The sequence below is a fragment of the Manis pentadactyla genome, unplaced genomic scaffold (assembly GCF_030020395.1).
Source record: "Manis pentadactyla isolate mManPen7 unplaced genomic scaffold, mManPen7.hap1 scaffold_377, whole genome shotgun sequence".
NCBI classification, from domain to species: domain Eukaryota; kingdom Metazoa; phylum Chordata; class Mammalia; order Pholidota; family Manidae; genus Manis; species Manis pentadactyla.
In genome coordinates this window covers 88617-104352 of record NW_026644760.1, presented here as the reverse complement: position 1 = coordinate 104352, position 15736 = coordinate 88617, and the positions used below count along the sequence as shown (strand labels likewise).

General features: G+C 45.6%; 1 long non-coding RNA gene and 1 pseudogene across 1 annotated transcript; one reads left to right on the top strand and one right to left on the bottom strand.

Annotated features, from left to right (window-relative positions):
• The first annotated feature begins 2274 nt into the window (after positions 1 to 2274).
• Positions 2275 to 5811, top strand: LOC118909975 (beta-citrylglutamate synthase B-like; annotated as a pseudogene).
• A 1553-nt stretch (positions 5812 to 7364) lies between these two features.
• Positions 7365 to 12606, bottom strand: LOC130682375 (uncharacterized). Its single transcript, XR_008995591.1, has 3 exons — positions 12579 to 12606; positions 12009 to 12136; positions 7365 to 11905 (listed from the first exon to the last, which is right to left on the bottom strand). It is a non-coding gene; the product is annotated as an uncharacterized LOC130682375 (long non-coding RNA).
• Positions 12607 to 15736: the final 3130 nt, after the last annotated feature.

Here is a 15736-nt window from a genome sequence, read left to right as displayed (position 1 = left end):
CACAAGGATGAATCATTTCTTCCAAATCAATCAATGGTGATGCTAACACTTACTTTCCTGAACATTAATAAACATGAATGGTACACAAATTCATTTACTAACTGGTAGCCATCAGGAACTGTGTGAGAGAGAGGGTTTACAGAGATAAACAGCACTCCATCTTTGGATGTAAACCAAGAGTTCTCCAAGATGGGCAACGTTTCCGACTTGGCAGCGAGATCCAGAAATATATTCTGGTTTACAGGTCTGTGGATGTGAGATGATTTACAGGTAACTTTGTGTCAGGTGAACCGTCTGTGCTTGTCAAAAAGGGCAGGCCCACAGAGCCATCTCCGTCGCAATCACACAGCAAGGCCATGCCCTATGGACCCCCAAGAACGGCGGCGGGGTTTTACTTCTCTCAAGTTTACAAATATCCTAGGGAGAGTCAAAACCAACAGGACAAATTTTGATGGTCGCCAGGGAGAGATTTTCTCAGAAAGAGAAAGGGAAACAAATGCCTCATATTATTTCTGGAAGGAAGACATGATGTCTTTATAGGACTTGGAAATATGTTGCTCTAAAGATGATTTTGAGCAAAGACTGGTGAGTCATTCAAAGTGATGAATTTTTTGTAAGTAATATTTTGATATCTAATGAGAAAAACCAGAAGATGTTACCAGTACACAAATGATTGATGAACCAAGGCCCGACCCCCAACTGCCTCTCAGTGCCCTTTGGAAAAGCCCTTGGCACCTTTGGGGGCGCCCACCTGCCTCTACCCTAGAGCCCCATCTCCCCCACAGAGCTCCGCACCCAGCCCAAGGCTCTCGTGCTCGGGTGACCTGCTTTCCTTATTATTGTCAACCAGCCTCTCCAGTTGTATCCACACGGTGCCACATCAGATTCATACAGCAAAGTGATTATTTTTCTTTGCAGATTGTCTAGTACTAACATTATAAGAAAAGGCCTTCACAACAAAGGGCCAATACCAACACAAAATTTGTGAAGTTAAACAAAATCAAATTTGTTTATTAGACAGCTAAAAAGTAATATTCCTACTAAATTTGAACAAGATTAAAATTACTCTTCCCTCATCTTTCACTGTTCAATACTAGTACAAACGAGCAGTTATTCCTGGAAAAATGTTGAAGTTGCAGACAGTTGTCTCTCCTTCCTCCAGACCCCAGAGAATCTGTGCACCCATTTCCCTTCCCTCATGCCCCAGCCCCAGGCTCCAGATGGCCTAACGCGTGGGTTTGGCATTATGTAAATTAATAATCTGTCACATATTCATATTGTAACTTTTATTGAACACTGTGAAACACATATTTCAAGTATCAATGTATCTGATGTTAGCATAGATAGAACTGGAAAATATCCTTTTAATCAACATATTTAAAACTATTTTTGACAGCTCACCACAAATCCATATTTTCCCAGATATATAAATACAGGATATACAACATTTCAAAATACTCAAATTATGTGGCTAAATGTTTGCCTCTCCATCAAAAATTTAGGGCATGGCCTTCACACACAAAGCTTAGAAGTCCGCACTGCAAAGCTCAGCTCACACATTTCTCCCGTGCTGTCTCCAGTCTGTCAAACGTGTGTATATAATTGTTCCTCTAAGACCAACTCCTCAAAAGCCAGCGGGCATGAATCAAGGCTCCACATGCTCGCCTCGGTCCACCCGGGTCCTCTGGTGGTGCAGCCTGTGGGCGTGTCTCCAGCGGGAAGGAACACAGGCTCTCAGGAGTGCACACTGGATCTGTGCACGGGAGCTGAGCGGTCAGTCCGTGTGGACTCACGCCTTCGTGGAGAGATGCACATGGATGGAGGGGGATCTGGTGAGTTGAAGGCTGTGAAAGGACAGAAGGAACGCAGCACGGGGTGCCTGTAGGGAAGGGAGGCCCCCCAGGATGAGGGGGGTTAAGGAGTGGTAGAAAACTACCTGCTGCCGGGGCGGTGGGTGCCAATAACATGAAAGCCCTGCAGGGAAAGCAGGGCAGGAGCCGTGTCCAGGGGTAAGAAAGATGGGCCACGGGCAAGATTTACATAAGAAAGGGGCTTGACAGACCCGCCAGGCCGGGCTCCGCCGCGATCGGGGGCGGGGCCGGGGCGCGCGTGGGTTCTCCGCGCGCTCGCCGCACGCCCGCGCTCGGTCTGGGGTAGCGCGGGGCGGTCTCGGACGGCGGCGCGCGCGCGGGGTGGAGCGGGGATGCGCGCGCACGGCAGCCGAGCGAGGGAGCGAGGAGCGGCCGGGTGGGGGTGTGGGGGTGTGGCCGTGGGAAAGGGGAGAGGAAGAGCCCGGCCGCCCGCGAGGCTCAGGACGGGGGCAAGTGTGCCCGGGCGCCCGGCCTGGCGGCGGCCGCAGAAAAAAAAAAACGGCTCCTGGCATCCCGACGCCCTCCCCTCCTCCTCGGACTTCCAGCCGCCCCGCGGCCCGCGCGCCCCTCAGGGGCCCCGGCCAAGCTCAGCAGGCTGCGAGGCGAGGGAGGAGCCGCCCGAGCCTGAAGGAGTTTACATCAAGGAGAAAATAATCCAGGAAAGGGAAGAAAAGATCAAGATGTGCAGCTCTGTGGCTGCCCAGTTGTGGTTTTTGACAGATCGTCGAATCAGGGAAGACTATCCCCAAAAAGAGAACTTATGAGCATTAAAGGCCAAATGTTGTGAGGAGGAACTGGACTTGAGGGCTGTGGTGATGGATGAGGTGGTGCTGACAACTGAGCAAGGAAACCCGGGTCTGCGCATCAGTGGAGAGCTAGTTACGGCCTTTCCCCGGGTGGTGGTAGTGAGAGTGCCAAGCCCATGGGTGCAAAGTGATGGCGACATCACTGAGTTGCGCCATCTAGATAAGATGGGATGCCGGTTAATGAACAGGCCCCAGGCCATCCTTAACTGTGTTAATAAGTTCTGGACATTTCAAGAGTTGGCTGGTCATGGTGTTCCTCTGCCAGATACTTTCTGTTATGGTGGTCATGAAAATTTCGCTAAAATGATTGATGAAGCAGAGGTACTGGAGTTCCCAATGGTAGTGAAGAATACACGAGGCCATGGAGGCAAAGCTGTTTTCTTAGCTCGAGATAAGCACCATTTGGCTGATCCAAGTCATCTTATCCGCCATGAAGCCCCATACCTCTTTCCAGAAGTATGTTAAAGAGTCTCATGGATGGGATGTACGTGTCATTGTTGTGGGAGGCCGTGTGGTTGGCACCATGTTACGCTGTTCAACAGATGGGAGAATGCAACGCAACTGCTCACTAGGTGGTGTGGGGATGATGTGCTCACTGAGTGAACAAGGGAAGCAGCTAGCATCCAGGTGTCTAATATCCTGGGGATGGATGTGTGAGGCATTGACCTGTTGATGAAAGATGACGGACGGCTCCTTCTGTGTCTGCGAGGCCAATGCAAATGTAGGTTTCATCGCCTTTCGTAAGGCTTGTAATCTAGATGTAGCTGGTCTCATAGGGGACAATGCCGCCTCCCCTCTGCCCTCTGGCCCTGCTCTCCATGGTGTCCACGGCCAGTGAGACTAGTGAGCCGGGGCTGGGTCCCCCAGCCAGCACTGCTGTTGACAACATGAGCGCAGAGTTCCAGCTCTGCTGACAGTGACCCTGACAGCACCGAGTGAGAGCTGCCCACCAAGCTCCCAGGGGGCCTGTTCAACATGAACCAGCTGCTAGCCAATGGAATCAAACTCCTGGTGGACTGGCTCCACCAGTAAATAATTAAGCAACAAAACCCTTGTAAAACTCACTTTCTTCTTCCTTTTATTCTTTTTAACCAACTTGCAATGCTGTTCATGGAAGGTGCTCAGGAAGATGAGAGAAAATTGAGTAGATTAGGAGAGAAGAAGGGGGAGATAGTAACATCTTAATAGCAGAGGTATCACCTGACTCATTTACAGATCCTACTGACAGGCAGAAGTGGTGAGATACAGAAAAATGTCAGGCTCTTGTAGTTATCCCTTTAAATTATTAAGAAATATGTGTGCTCCCAGGACATGAAGAACATAATTTTTAAATGGCTCCTTGCTTTTGTTTTTGTGTAGTTGGTACAAATTTCAGAGTAGAAAACTTAACATTGTGTTGCAAAGATTTGTAATGGGTGAGGGAAACATCTACCTAAATTGGAGGAATTTTTAAAATTCGAATCTGAAAATTCTTCCTTAACCATATTAACTAGGAACTTTATGTTCATAGTTGAAATCTTGATTTGTTTGCAATTGGGATTTATAATTTTTGTTTCTTGTTTTCTCCCCTAATTTGGGTGAGAAGGCAACGTTATTATGACCCAATAAATTTTTTAGTGACAAAATTGGCATGATTTCATGATAAAAAGGAAATGAACAGTATTGCAATGTTTGGTGCATAAAAACATTTAATCCAATGTAGATAAAATTACAGTAGTTTAAAATATGTGCATTAACTTGTATTTGTTAGTGTTTTAGTCTTTCTTTGAAAGATACATGCTCTGTTAATGTTGCTTTTTTTAAAAATACATGCTAGTCTAACATTGCCTGATCTATGCCTGCATCTTTAACAATGGCCAAAGTGAAGAAAATGCTACTTTTGTTAGCAAGACAGTTACTTGAAACATGTCCATTTTAAAGCCTTTTCTTTTTTCTTTTGGTGGTTGGGCATGTAAGTATAAGGACAAGGAAAAATATTTTTGGGTGTCAAATCAAGGCCTATAGATCTTAAGTATAAAGCTGAAGTGATTTCTAATCCCAGCATTAGATATTGCATTTTTCATATATTAGGAGGGAGTATATATGTGTGTGTGTGTGTGCACGCATGCATGTGTATGTGTTTTTGCTTTTTGTTTACACCAACCAATCAAAAAGGATAGATTCTAGAAAGTGAAGCATGACGGGAATAGTTTTTTCTTTAAAAAACAGATGAGTTTTCATAACTATACTTCACTGGGATACAGGTACTCACCTAAAGACATAAGGATATAGATGCTTCTTAGGCCTTTTTGTGTAAATGTTTGTTGTTTGGTTTTTTCCTTTGGTTGTAGACTGTTCTGTGTATGATTTATTCAAAGCTACATGCTTTTCTATGCTTCTGGCTGCGTATTTTCTCCAATTACATGTAGGTTTTGGGGTGGGGTGGACTGGATATTTTTGTTTGGGGACTTGTGTAGCAGTATTGAGTCTCTTATAGGCCTCCTCTGAAGCCTTCAATACTATCCACTCTTTATATTCCTTTAATTTCTGAATTTATAAAAGCCCCAAAAGTGCATATATGATGAGCCTTTAGAACATGGGTAAAACTATCCCTGTGGTGGGTTTGGAAGGTGTGTTAAGAAATGGAGATGTTCCAGAGCTCAACATAATTTTTTTAAACAGCAAGTTCCATCACCCTACAATCCTCTGAAGCTTTTACCCAAGTCCTTTCTTGCCTCTCCATTGCTTTTTTCCTTCTGATGGACCTAAAACATAATTTCTCAGACATTACTAGAGACTTCAAGGCAATAAGAGCAGTATTAACCAGCTCTAACAGAGGTTGGATCATGCTTACTTGTACAGTTTTTTCTCCTGCTTTAAAAAAGGAATGTAATAAAAAATTTTTCCCATAGAATTAAATAATATTAAAAAAAAAGAAAGAAAAAAAAGAAACGGGCTTGAGAACAACATTACCAAACACTAGATCATCAGGGATGTTGACCTGGAGAGCTAAACATGACCCTGCCTTAATGTGGCCATTACACAGCACATTATTTTTTTGTTTCCCTTCTTTTTCTTCAACCAGAGAGGTTTTGTGGAAGAAGGAAAGGTTAAAGAGAAAGACCAAATTGAGTGCAACAATAGTCAAAGATCCAAAGCATTCCTTACCCATCAAAGAAAATCTTTCATTTGGATATTCATTTGCAACTCGTTTCATAGCCTTGCATCACCGATCTGGTAGTGTGGAGTACAAAGCAATATTATTTAAAATAAGAATACAGGTGATAGATGCCAGCCAGCTATGTTCCTCAGGGCATGCAATATGACATATTTTTAGATTTAAAGCAGAAAAAATACACAAATGAACATTTTTTATCTTTCCATTTCAGTGATCAATGGTGAAACATTTGGACTCAATTTGAACAACAAAAATAAATGGTCTCTGGATGAAAGCATCTCATTGAAATGGATTTTCATGAGGCAATGAAATGGCAGGGCCTCCATGTAAATGCCACCAAAGCCCTAAGAATCTGAGAGAAAAACCACCAGTCAGGAAAATTGGCTCTCAGTGGTCAGACACAGCAGCAGTGATTCCCAGCAATTCCATTCTCGGCTTTTTTTGGAATAACAAACTCTGGAAAGAGAGAAGGCGTGCGGTGCTCTGCTGATGTGGCGATGGGAGAAACCTCGACCAGCAGCGACAGGACTGACTGGGCAGATTGGTGGCCGGCAGCCCTGGGACCCAAGCCAACAGCAAGCTCCAAGCTTGAGGGAGGCTCACCTGGGCATCTTCAGGAGACAGACTGACCGTGAGACTCAAGGCCGCAGTCAGAGGGCAACTGGAAGAAGGGCAGCTAGTGTCCAAACATCTGCTCCAGTTCTGAACCTTCCTTGAAGCTTCCAAACCCCTGTTTTCATTAAATGCTGTTGGCCTCTGAACTGTTCATACAGAGTTTTATGAACGGTGATGGGGAAAGGGGGTGGTGAGGCCAGGCTGAAATATGGCAGCGTGGCTGTCCTGTGCTGTCAGTCGGGGAGGAAACGTGGAAGCTGAAGGCGGTGACAGGCCAGTGGTGACCAAAGTGAAAGCCGATCTCCAGGCTGACCCGCGTAAACCGGGACTGCAAGGGAGGGACTCTTCTTGAATATTTCCAAGTTTGGAGACGACGCACACACCCCATGTTCACTTACACCAAGGGCCGACACATTCCTTATGATTAAAATACATTCTCTTCACTCAGTTGACTCATAAATCTAATGTAGTATGTTTTTAAAAAATGCAAAGTTAGAAATCATTGAATTTTTTTCTTTTGTTGGGTGTTATTGTTGAGTTTTTTTTCTTTTTTATCAGCAAAAGTTCCAGTTCTGGACCACAAAGCGATCTGTGAAAGTCAACCTTCTTTATTTCTAACCCTTCATACAAAGTTATTCATCCAGGAAAAAGAAGTGAGTGGCAGTTGACTGCAAGAATCGGCGAATCACCCCAGATGTGAGTATGAACAGCTATTGTATGGATGGTGTCAAGTGGTTCTCAAAGTGGTTCAGGGGCCTCAGATGGTCTCTGGGACCCGATCGGGGGCCCATGACGTCAGTCTATCTTCTGATCGTTCTAGGATGCTATCTGTCTTTTTTGCTCTCACGCTTCACAACTGTAGACTTTTCCAGACGCTACGTGCGTCTGGATGAAGTCAGCGCTCTGCAGCTAATGGAATGTGCTGGCATATTCACGTACTTCAAAAATACCCAATTGTATTTGATAAATTCTCACTTATTAATAACACAATAAACATTGATAGATACAATGCACCTGAACAAGAGCTTTTTGGAGTCTTCAAAAACTTTAAATGTAAAGGGGTTCTGAGACCAAACTTCTATTAGAGACAGGAGTCTTCTTCAGAGAGCCCTTTCATTCAAATCTTACTAACTAGTAACTTAGTAATGCGGAATCATGCAAGCAGCTGGGTGTTTAAAAAATCAAAAATGTAAATATCCTTTACCTCTTTTTTTTACTTGAGTGGTAGAATTCTAGTGATCTCTAGTTCTCACCAGAAGCCTGGCTTTTCCTCCCCTGGAATTACATTTGAGAAGGAATTCATCTCATTCAACATCCACTACTCCCCCATTCTGCATTTGCAAGGAAACCCTTTTTCTGAACCCCCACCATGCCTGTCACTCACTGAGCCTCTTAATCCCAGACTTCCAGGCCTACTAACTTCTCCCCAGTGTGGTGATCACTCCCACTTCTTTTACTCATTTCCGATTATTTACAACCCATGTACTCTTTTTCAAATTTGAAGGGATCTATTTCGAAAGATGCGTGTTACTGCCTCTCCTGTGACGTCCTTCCCCCAGCTCCCCGCCAGGCCAGCGGAAGGGCTCCCACGGGCTGGGTCTGGTCTGCGTCTTCTCCCTCCACAGACGTGGGTCTGGGCTTTGTGGCGAACAGCTTCTGTTCAACTACAGGGTTTGCTTACAGGGTTTCAACCCACCAAGACCGTGAGATTTATAGGTTTTTTTTTTCCGACTTTCCTTTAAGACTAGCACAGAGAATATGTTTGATGATTCAACTGAATATGGGGCTTTTAATTTAGAAATTAAAAATTTGAGAGATAAAGGGAAGCAAAACTCAAGTCATAATATAGGATGAGAACTTTTTTCACTGATAAACATTATACCAATAGTTTTGTGCAAGATGTTTACTTGGGTAAATATTAGCATACCATTACCATCAGTCACTGCCTCACAGATGAACTGTGTTCCGTCTGCACACATCCCAGAAACCTCTGAGGAAAACCGAAGGAACAAGCTCACAGTCAGCACCTACTGTGTGCTGGGAACTCCACATGGATTTTCATTTAAGCTCCCTAAACATCTGGGGAGCAGGCACCGTCACCAGCGGTTCCAGAGCTGAGGAGACTGATACTCCTGATCGTTGGACAGTGTGGCCAGAATCCCGAAGGGGCCACGGGACGCAAGCGTTCACCTCCAGGTCTGTCTGACCCCAAGACTCCCGCCGGTCCCTCTGTACTAGGCCGCCTCCTGGAAGCCATCCCCTAATATCAAAAACCTTCCAAAACCACACCTGCATCACTGACCCCAGCTGACCCAGTAATATTAACTGCAAGGATTCTCCAAGCATTTTCCCACTACCTTTCCCAAGAATCTGTCAAGTAAAATGACCTAACAGCAAGTAACTTTTCTTTTAAAAGGAATTTAGACAACAAAACCCTACATTTATATTTTCATTTTTCATCACCAACTTTGCTGTAATTTAGAAAAGCGAAAGCCTAGCCGCCTAGGTTTTTATAGCTGGGATGGTACGGGGAGGAAGGATTTCGGCAATTACACATACGCGAGGGCAGAACCCGCCAAAGCCCCCAGAATACGCGAGACATCCCCAGGGGGCGGTGAGGGAAGGTGCCCAGGAGCCCCCCGCTGCCTGCGCACCCACCAGCCACTGCGCTGAGGGGAAGGAAGGCGGAGGGAAGACGCTTTGTGACATCGATCTGCATGCCCTCGGCTGTCCCTGACGGCTGCTCTAGATCAAAAATGGCCAGATAACGCTTGGCACATGTGATTTTCAAAATGGGTGCACAACTGTGTGTGCTGTTTAAAATGGATTTTTTAAAAAGGCTAGAAAGAAATACAGCCAAAGGTTAATGGAAATTACACCCAGATAGTGTGGGATTACCAACTGTGAGTTCCTTCTGCGTTTTTCGACTTCTTCCAAAATTATCAGATGTTATTTTTATAAGAAATGTCTATGTAACTGCCTGTAGCGTATCAGTTTAAGTATTTCCACTTTCAAGTTTTAAACAAGTTGGAACTAGAGGGAACTACCCAGAACAGCTGCTTTCTGATGAGCCCCAGAAAACTGAAGTCACGGAGGGGATTCAGCTACTACAGACGCAAACCGCCCGGGATGTGTTTGCCCGGATGGCCCTGTTCCTGGGGGGAGGCCAGCAGGCCAAAGATCGATGTCACTACAAGCTTTCAACCTTTCGTGCCAGGACTCTTCCTGTAACTGGGGTCTCTTTCTCGTTTCATCATCAACTTTCAAATTTCTAAAATATATCCAGTAAATTCACCAGTTTCCTTTGTCTACTGTGCTGAAACTTAACAAATTGCTCCCCTTTTCAGCAGGAAAGCCGCAAGGCCCAGTTCCTTGCTGCAGTGGCATCCCCTGTGCGCCTCTGAGAACCGTGACTCCCTCGGCTCTCCCCGGATACATGTACCCGAGCTCCGGTTTCTAGCCGGAATCCAGCAGCTCCCGCACGGGGCACTGCTCTGAATACTCACGGCATCACTGAGGCCTCAAGACGAGGGTGTGGGGCCACAGAGTGCCATTCACTGTACTCCTCACCTTCAAGATGTGTGCATGCTTAACTTCACGTGGGTCCTGCATACTCCCAGCAGGCTACACAGAACAGGAGATTACATTTCAGGGAAATCACTTTGCAATCACAGAGACAGTGTTTTGAAAATGAAGGAAATAAGAACACAAATGTTTAGAAACAAGTTACTTAAGAGAGTTTTATCAGCAGGTAGTTTATAAATTCAAAACCAGGAACATTACCTCTAAGGATTCCAGTTTCTCCAATTTTGAAAAATTTACTTTGGTATTATTTGCGGTACTGTTTACAAATATTTAGCTTGCCAAATAAAAAAAAGAAGCCAGAACTACACATAGCTAAAATCACACAATTTAGAGATGTTCAACTTCAACCTGTTCAAAGATTAGGAAAAGTGTGCATGTAAGAGATTAGATGACCTGACACGTGACACACAGAATCAGTGGCAGAGAGGCTTCCAGAAACAGCCCACATCTGTTTTCCTCACCTGTCAGTCCTGGAACGAAAAGTCTGTAATTGTGCATTTTTTCATTGGATGGATATTCCAGAAGATAGTATTCTTGCTAATAAAAATAATTCTAATAGTGTAAAGATTACTTTAATAATAGTAATATTGTGAAACAACAGCCATGTTTCCACAGAGCAGGGTTCTGGCTTGGGGAAGAGGTGGGAGAAAAATGGTCCCAACACCTCAACCATGAGGAAAACCACACGTGCACAGAGAGCGGCTCTATTGCCCGAGGGCAGCAAATCCACCGCCCTCTTCTGGAGAACAAACACCATCAGTTCTGTCTGAGAATCCATTCCCTCCAATAAACTGTTTATTGCACTAAAATAACTGCTCCATGCTATGTTTTGTCCTGGTTCTGCTCCATGACCCGAGTGTCCTGAGAACAGGCTTCACTGGCCATGGTATGTGTGCTTCTCACTGACCCCGGGGAGGCTGCACAGGAGGTGCTGGGGTTGGGGTGGAATACACAGAGGTACCGAGGCCAACTGACATATCCTACCCCAACAGTTTTAGGTGCTCAGTAAATGCAGAATGCTTGGTGCCATGTCACAGGTCGTTCACAAACACTAGACACATGGGTGAGAAATAAATGAGCCCCACTGTCCAGACGTGAGGACCACCATGCTCTTGGTTGCTGGGGTTGCCTGACAACCACATCCCTTAATGCAGCCTGTGGACTTTGGGCATCAAAGATTTCTGGGTGAGTAGAACCTCCCCTCAGCCTTATCCCTCTGTACTGAGAGCCACAGCGGTTAGCCTGGCCTGACCTGTTTGGCTATGACCCTGTGACCTCTGCTTGGCACCTCGGATCAAGGGTCTCAAGAGCCAAGCCTGTGAAAACACCGACTCAATTCTCCACTCACAAGACTAGGAGACCCACGCAGAGCTGACCTTCTCCAAGCTGCCGCTGCTGTCCTGTGCCTGCCTCCTGCGCTTCGCTTAGGGACCCACCACAGAGTTTCATGGATATGGTCTTAGGTGTGTAAGACTGGAAGTGCCTGCAAAAAGACGGGGTGTTCCTGGCCTAACTCAGCTCGGGGAATTCCATTTGCTCATTCACTCATTTATTGCAACACTTACTCAAGAGGTAGCTCCTTGGTGCTCACTGGGTGAGTGTGGTTCCCTGTCCTCCAGAGACTCACAACCTACTTGGGAAAACCCACTGAAATAAAACGTCATATAGGAAAATGATGCAATGGAGATTTAGGAGACTTGAGGAGGTGCCACACAAGTGGCGTTGTGATGGCCAAGTGCGAGAAGGATTCAGGAGGTGATAGGAGGGGAAGGGACTCCGGGAAGAAGGGGGGCAGCACCCCGGATGAGTAAGTAACTGACTCGTGTCGCTTACAGGTGTTCCTGCACATCTTGGTCCTCTCCTTCTCTACCCTTGACAAACAAAAAAACATGGAAACGTCACGAATTCCTGCATGCTATGGAACACGACCACAATAAATGCTCTGAAAATATAAAATGGAACACAAATACTAACCACCATTAACAACAAGCAAAGGGGAAAAGGTGTCATTGCTGCTCCATCTTGAAGTGAACCATCTCAACCAGAGAGACAAGCACAAAATGCCCAAGGACGCAGGGGCTGGAGACCGAAGGGCCAGGATGCTGCTTCGGAGGGAGGAGAGGAAAGAGCTGCTACTGTTTTGATATTTCATAATTCTGGCATTTTTATACTCCTCACTAGCCACACTGACAAAAACACAGCTTCATTTCTAAGGAAAGAGCCCCAGGGGCAATTAAATAACTCAGTTCCTTCTGCTCAACTGATGATAGTGTTAACTGTGAATACACATTTTGTTTCCCTCTTAGAAGAGGTGGAACCAAAAAAAAATACCCTGAACTCACTCTGGCCTCTTAACATTGAAGGAAGCAAACAGTACTCTCTTCATTTATTCAACCATTCCTCCAATCCACCCATTTACCAAAACCTCAGTGCGCTGCTGTGTTGTGCCCTAATTGGCATGCGCAGCCCTCCAGAGGGGACGTTAGTTTCCTAGGGTTGCTGCAGCGAATTACCAGGAACCGGATGTCCTGAAACAATACACACTTATGCCTGCACTGTTCCGGAGGCTGGAAGGAGAATCCGCTCCAGTCTGGCTCCTCTAGCTGGAGGTGGTGCCGCCTCCCCCTGGCACTCCTCCGCTCGTGAACTCACCACTCCAGTCTCGGCCTCTGTCTTCCCACGGCCATCTCCCCTGTGTTGGTCTCTGTCTTGTCTCCTCCCCTTACTGGACAGCAGCTGTCCTGGATTAGGGCCCACCCGAATCGAGGGTGTCCTCATCTTCACTTGGTTGCACTTGCAAAAACCCTACTCTAGTCATGTTCACAGGTACTGGGCCTAAGACTTCCACATATCTTTTGGGGGTACACAGATCAACCCGTGACAGAGAGCATGTACCTCATTACATGCCATAGCTGACTTATCCTACTGCCTGCTCCACCAAGCCAGAGGCTGTCACTGACACTAAGGAGACTGCAGTCACACGCACACACACCCATCTGCCCATCTCCCTTGCTCTGGTCACAGCTGCAGGGTAAGGGCATTGTGCTCTTACTGCCCCCCTCCACCTGAAGACCACAAGCTCCCGGAGCACAGGCACCATGGCTGCTTTCTGCTTCCCATTACATCCTATCCTTGCATAGTGCCAGCGACAGACAGGCTTTCAGGAAAGTATTATTGAGTGAAGGTGTGGACAGATGAACAAACCAGCCAGATATAAATGAGAGAGGTCCACATGGGTAAAGCGGTACACACAGTAGGCCAGCAATGAGGAAGAGAGAGGAAAAATGATTGATTCTGATTAGTAGGACTGAGGAAGGTTTCATGAAAGAGAAGGCATTTGAACTCAGGCTTGTGGGGTTAATAGGCTCTTATAAGCAAATAAGGAGTTAAAATGTATCCCTCACTGACCAAAGGCTACAGACATAAAGCCTGACCTCCGGGGGAACGGCAAACAGGCCAGACGAGCTGCAGCCAAGGGTACATGAACGACGAGGAACACCTTGGAATGAAGGAGGAGGAAAGGCAGCTGGCAGGGCTCCGGGCACAGGTGCCCTGGTGCAGTCGGACGCCACTGGGCTCTGCCGAGAAGGGAGATGACAGGGTCCTGCCTGCGCTTCAGAGGAAACACATACATAGACACGACTCGTGTCAGTGTCCCTGCATCACCTCCTGCCTGAGTATAGCTCTTGTGTTACTACGAGGGGTACTTTAAATTCACCTGTGCATCCGCGATGTACCTGCTTGCCTAAGGAACTAAGAACTGTACTTAAATGGTAACATTTTCAAATTATTAATTTGATATGTTATGTATTAATTATTGTACACATTATATAATTACATACTTTTACAATTTAAAGATCGTACCTGAGGAGTACTTAAATGGGAAGATGTCCCAGGTCCTAAACCTCTTCTCAGAATAGTAAAGCCCAGGGGAAGATGGATTTTCTACCAGAGCAGCAGGAAGGACTTCCTCCTGCAGCAAAACCTTCCAGGTTCTGGGTTAAGCCTGATGCGTTGGTTTCAACTTGAGTCTGGGAAGCACACCGACCAATAACACGCACAAGGAGGCGGCGGGGACTCCCATCTGCTGTTCCCTCCGTGAAGCGCCAGACCCCACCACTCCCCACTGACGTCTGGAGAGCAGGCGAGCACCGTCACAGTGGGGCTGCGAAGGCGGCCCTCTCACCCATGGAAGTGTGTTCAGAAGCTGGGACCCTGCCAATGGAGAGCTCCTTAGTATGGTCTCGATGCCTCCAAATGTTTTTGGTAACGATGCAAACACCCTTAGGAAGAAGTATTCTGCCACTCCCCTAAAAAGGGGCTCACTGTACTGAACAGTTAACCTAAAGACAACTTGCCCAGCCAACAGGTTCTGCTTAGGCAAACGGCAGGCTGTGCGCACGGAAGGGCCTGAGAGAGCAGAATGGAGACGGTATGAAGGACAAAGAAACCTCATCTCATCTTCACAGGCCCCAGAATTTCCAGTTTATTGTCATCTCTGTTATTTAGGCTGCGAGACACCAGAAGGTTCAGGACTGCGCTTACCTTGTTTCATACTAGTTGCCAATTCCTATCACTATGTCAAGGACATAGATGTCCAAAAAATGTGTGCTAAAAAGCACGGAGTGCCAGACAGGGCAGCCCCTACCCTGCTGCACTGGAGCACAGTTCTCTGACCTTGAGCATAACCATGCATCTAACATGTATTTATTTATACACTTTATATACATATATATATATATTGAAATGTAATCACTTTATTTCTAAATTCCTTAGACAAATAAGTACACAGCAGATACACAGACAAACATAAGTGAAAATTCTGCCTGTGGTTCTACTACCTCCCCCACTGAACAGTGACCTCCCTAAGAAAAGGAATAATATTTACGTATTCCTAGTAGATTGCTTGACATTAGAAAGACACCATTCTTGAGTCTCAGGAAGCTAAAGTAACTTGCATGAAGTTAAATAGCTAATTAAAAAGAGGCTTAGGTTGGAGCTGGGTCTCTCTCCACCTAAAACCTATGCTTTTTCTATATACCAGACCGTAAAAACAGATCCGATGACACGGCTTGGCTGCACCGGGCCTTGTGGGACGGTGTGTGTCTTTAGGGGCAGACTGTGCCCCAGCCTTGGAAGACACACAATGTGCATGATTATTTAGTGTGTTTCAATTATTTAATGCCTAGTCAAAATACAGTGATGTCATTTACACACATGCGGAAGCACATCCATTCCAAATGGTGGGTGTCAGTAATCATTTTCTGAAATACAGGGAGATTTGGGTCCTAATGATCCTAAATTTCTGTTTAAAAGGGGTAAGCTTAGGTGGACATAAAAATTTTTTAAAGAAAATTTTTAAAAGGCCAGTTCCTATTTTATGTATCATCTAGCTCTCATTAGGAACTATTGTAAATCTCCTGCTCAAACCTCTTCTTCTAAAACCCCTATCCATGTTCTTACTCAAGGAAACACAGCAAAGAATAAATCTTCAAAAACAATTTATTTTTAAACTTCAGCTCCCCATAGAGAAAAACGATTTTATCCTTTTGCCCAAAGACCAAAAAAAAATTTTTCTAATTGAAAGAAAAACAACTTCCAAAACACACTGGGCTTAAACCTTCTTTTATAAACTCCCAGTTAAGAAATTTTAAGTTAAGCACAGTGGATCAAGTGAAGGTTCCTGTAGCCAGGATTCCCAC